The sequence below is a fragment of the Nuphar pumila genome, chromosome 7, assembly GCF_984573655.1.
Source record: "Nuphar pumila chromosome 7, dmNupPumi1.hap1.1, whole genome shotgun sequence".
NCBI lineage: Eukaryota > Viridiplantae > Streptophyta > Magnoliopsida > Nymphaeales > Nymphaeaceae > Nuphar > Nuphar pumila.
In genome coordinates, this window is record NC_143255.1 from 21694599 (window position 1) to 21699907 (window position 5309).

Sequence of the window (5309 nt, forward strand, 5' to 3'; positions counted from 1 at the left end):
TGTGACATTGATGTCTAGAAAGCAGAGAAACTGATGGCGAGGGTGGTCAGCGACGACACAGAACCATTGCCACACACCAAAAGCAGGGAAGGCAGTGAGGGTTACGACAGTGGTGCAGAGAGAAATAAGGGAAGAGGGAAGGAGAAAGGAAGGGAAGGTCGGTGATGGCCCGCAATGGTGGTGCCCTTTAGCAAGCGGGGGTGCCGACGATGATGTGGCTTCAACGATGGTTGACGGTGATGGCATCCGACTGCGGACGGGGAAGGGGAGAAGGTGTCACAGTGGGTCATGATGGTGGTGGCCTCCAGTCGGTGCTCGAACGGAGGGGAGACACCAGAACGACACAGGAAAGAAAAGGGGAGAAGAAGAAAAGGAGAAATGGAAACATAGGAGGAGACGATGGTGGTCATGGTGGCGCCGCGGCTCTGGCCGATCGGCAAATGGGGAAGGAAGGAGGAGGAGGTCACTGCAGTGACAACCATGTTGGTCTCTGGCAGACACCCAAACGGACACTTCACGGCGATGGCTCACTCAACTTTCAGTGTCAGTGGTGGAGGGTTTCGGAAGAGAGGGAATTGCCGAAATGGTGAGGCAATGTTGCAGGTTTCGGCAACGACACGACTCGCAACTGAGGTGACCTCAGGTCGGCTCTCGAATGGAGAAAGAACATAGGAGAAAAGATGTGAGAAGAGGGGTCGGTTGAGGGTGTCAGCGACGACGCTGCTCCAGCGAGGTCGCAGATAGGGAAAGGCAAAAGAGAAGAGAGAGGAGGTGAAGCCGCAGACAAGGCTCTCAGTGGCAACACATGACAGCAAGAGAGATGGAGTGAGGGAAGAAGGAAGAGGTGAAGGAGAGAACTCACGCAACGAGCGGCGGCTGCGTGCGAATAATGAAACAAAAAGGAAAAGAAAGGGCCTCATGCCCTAGTTGGCCGTATAAAAAAGTAGCATAAAAAACATTCTGTCTCAAATATCATCGCAAATTAGCGATGGAGTAGCTACAGAAAAATTCTGTCGCAAAGTTACGACGAAATTTGAGCCAGAATGTTTTCGTCGCTAATTAACAATGGATTTTGAGACAAAATTTTTCGTCGCTAATTCTGCAACTAATTCCAATTTTAGGGACGACTAGTTTTCTCTTGATAATTCATCACAAATTTGCGACAGATTATTTCTGTCGCAAATTTTCGTTGCTAATTAACATTTTTCTTGTAGTGTCAACATGCTCTATTTAGTAGGATTTGACTCTTTGGATCATTTTTTTTACGAAAAAACATGTTTTTATAAGTAAGAAAAAATCAATGCATTCATAGTTGTTGATTTTTTTATCACCAAAAAAACTATATACGTGTCAGATTCAAAGCCAATTTCAACTAAATAAAACATGTAGATCACATCTATGGTGTTAGATGTAAGAAAAAATATCAAACAGAGAGGTTCCATCCATTTATTAAGTCATTTGCATTTACAATTGCATGTAACTAACACACACACACACACACACACACACACACACACACACACATATATATATATATATATATATATATATATATAAGGGAAACCAACTCGATGGTGTTCCTTCTCTAACAATCAAGTTTTTCAACTATTGGACCTTACATATTGGATTTTTATCATTCATTTAGTGAGTGACATATTTTGGATTATGAATTTTCAATGTTTAGATGCATTTTTGAAAGTGATAAAAATCAACTGCCCATGCTACTTTGTTTTATAAAGTTTTAAATGCATTAAGCCATTGATTTTTCACATTTTCACAAAAACATGTCTATATGTTGTAAAGTCTTCGTGTAAAGCATATTTCTTACTAAATGAATTATAAAGAACCAATATACGAGGTCCTATCGATGAGATGCTCAAGCATTGGAGAAGAAAAATTGTCTTTTTGTCATTGAATATATATATATGTGTATATATATATATGGGTTAATATTGAGTACTAATGAAGGTACAAAACTAATTATGAGTAGAAATCACTCTTAAGTTTTCAATTTTTTGTAGATAAAATGTTATAGCTACATAGTTTGTTTAGTAGAAAACTTGTTTTGAAACATGTGATTATGACAAGTAATTAGTTAAAGGAGTCTAAAAATCAATGGCCCACAATGTGTCAAAATTTTATAACTTAAAATATCACATTTTTACATCAAAAAAGCATAATCCAAGGCTTGATCCTTATCAAACAAACCATGTTGAATACATCTATGTGGTTAGATTAAGTGGATACAACTTTCACCTATGATATTGAACTCATTAGCTCTGTACCTTCATTAGTAGCCAATATTTACCCTATATATATTGGAAATCTGATATCAAGCTCATTAGTTCTACATAGTTTGTTTAGTATAAAACTTGTTTTGAAACATGTGATTATGACAAATAATTAGGTTTTTAAAGGAGTTTAAAAATCAATGGCCCATAATGTGTCAAAATTTTATAACTCAAAAGATCACATTTTTACATCAAAAAAACATAATCCAAGGTTTGATCCTTATCAAACAAACCATGTTGAATGCATCTATGTCGTTAGATTGAGTAGATACAACCTGCACTGTACTCATTAGTTCTATACTTTCATTAGTAGCCAATATTTACCTTATATATATAGAAAATCTAGTAGCTGCCTACTCTGTTTTGTCCTACCGTCGGCCTACCATGAAAAAATGATGTTTTCAGGCCATTTTTTGGAATTTTGACCCTGCAGATGTGTTTGACATGGTCTATTTGCTAGAAAATGATACTTGAATCATGGGTTTTCAATAAAAACATGATTTCTTTAAAGTTTGAATATTTATGAAAAGTTTTTTTTTGACATTTACACAGAGAAACTTCCCCTATGATCAAAGACCTAGCCGCACTGTCTTTGCCATACTTACGATCACTCTCTAGACAACATAAAACGCCTTTGGCTTACCGCTTGCAATAATTATGAAAATCTTAGATCATTGATTTTTAAACCTTATAAAAACTTGCGTGCCAGAATCAAACTATCTAAGAGTTGATTCCTATAAAATCAAGAATGTAGAACACATTTGGAGAGTCACATTTAAGAAAAATGTAGAAAAACCCTTGAAAATCCTGATAGGCTAGCGCTAGGCAGCTACCACTCACTATATGTATATATATAGTGAGTGGTAGTTGCCTAACCACCTCTATGACTGACCAAATGGACGTGTGCTGAGCATTCATCGCACGTGTGATGCACTCTCAATGCATGCCTTATATTGAAAAAGGCTTTTAATGGTGCTTTTGAAGCGCCACTAAAGGTTTCAGTAAGACTTTGATGTTTAGTGACAGTTCAAAGGTACTGCTAAAGCCCTTTAGGGTGTGTTGCCGAGTGTCTATCTTGTGTATGCGATTGACGTTCAACAACACACCCCATGTGTAAAGGGCTTTACCGGTGCTTTTGAAGCGCCACTAAAGATCTTGGCAGTTTTTTTTTTTTAGTAGGGCTTCAAAAGTGCAGCTAAATGTCTTTTTTTAATGCAGACACGCTCACGATGGATGCTCAATGTATGCCCATTTGCGTCAGACACAAAGGTGGTCAGACAACTCTCTCTCTCTCTCTCTCTCTATATATATATATATATATATATATATATATATATATATATATATATATGGACATAAAAGGTTGTCGTAAAGGCTTCTTCTTAATTGTCAATGAGAGAAGATGATCAACAATGTCTAACCCATTGTCCTATCGCATATCACTTGATCAAGGTTTACATGAGGCCAATTGATGGTTCCCAAGTGAGATGTGAGGGTGGGGATATTTAGCATGATCTGATCAACTCTTCCTCTTGGAAGTCCAATGCCAATCACCCTTGCATTGCTAAGGATGTAAACTCAAATTCTCATGTGTTCAAGCTCATTCACCCAAAAAATAAGCCCTCGAAGGCATGAGGGGTTTGGCTTCGATCCCAAGGTACATGCCAGCAAATTTGGAGCCTGGAATCTAAACTAGGGTGGGACAAACGCACAAAAAAGGAAAAAATATTTCAATTGACAAAAAAAAAAACTCTTAACATTTTAACCAAAATCAAGCATTCATTATTTATAGATTCATGCCTAATGAAAATTGAAAACAAAAACAAAAAAAAAAGCCTTGAAACCATTGCTAGACATTTATGTCATTTTAAAAAAGCCAAATTCAAATATAAATCAAAATAAACATATCATTTAAACATATGTTAGTTAAAAAAAATAAAACCCTAAAAATTCTAACCAAAATCAAATAATGTTTAATGTTGGTTAAAAAAAGAACACCCAGGAATACCTATAAAACCTAATTAAAATATTCATATCTTTTAAAAAATCAAAATAAAAAACTTAGGTATTGTTTGGATGACACCCCAAAACTGGTTTATGAGATAAAACCCAGTTTGTGCACTGTTTGGGTGACACAAATCGGGTTTATAAAGCCTGTCAATGAGGTGGGCTCATGCTGGACCCGTTATGATTCTTGAGGTGCTGGCACCAGGTTTGACTGGATCTATCATTTGCAGAACCTGATTCAGGTCTGCATAAAATATTGGTTTTTATATTTTTATATATATTGAAAAAATGCCAGATCTTGATCAAAACTCAAAATGGACCCGTTTTGAAATTTTGGAAATCAGACCCAGTTAGGGGTGGGCATCGAGCCGGCCCAACCCCCGTCAAAAGCCCGACCCATTTATTATGAGGCCGGGTTTTGGCCCGGTTCTTAACGGTTCAGGTTTGAAGAGAGGCCCATGGCCCGGCAGGCCCAAATAAGACAATTCCTACACAAAATAATCATAGCCAACTGTGTGTGCAATTAATGTGATTTGGTGCAATCAATTATCTTTGTCCTAAAATTAGTGTAATTAATTAGATAATTAAAGTAATTAACAAGTTCTCATGTATCTAAGTTTCTATGTGATTTCTAGTTTCCATAAAAACTTAATTTTACTTTCTTTCTTTTTCTTTTTTTTTATAGCTCAGGCCCATTGGGTCGGACCGGTAGCCAGCCCAGGCTAGGTTTCGGCCCGGGCCTAAAATCCTGACCCAAACCCGGCCCATGGCAGGCCAGGTCGGATTGGCCCATCGGCCGCCCGGCCCGTTGCCCACCCATAGACCCAGTTCAATATACTTTCGGGCCTCATAAGTCCAACCCGAATAACTGATCATACCCGTTTCCTTTTTCTGAACCCAGGTCTTCTCGGATCCGATCCTGGTCGTGATAGGATCAAACCCGACCCATTGACAACCTCGACTCTCAAACTCAAACAAATAGCAGCGCAAGGTTCGCAACTTCGCAGAGAG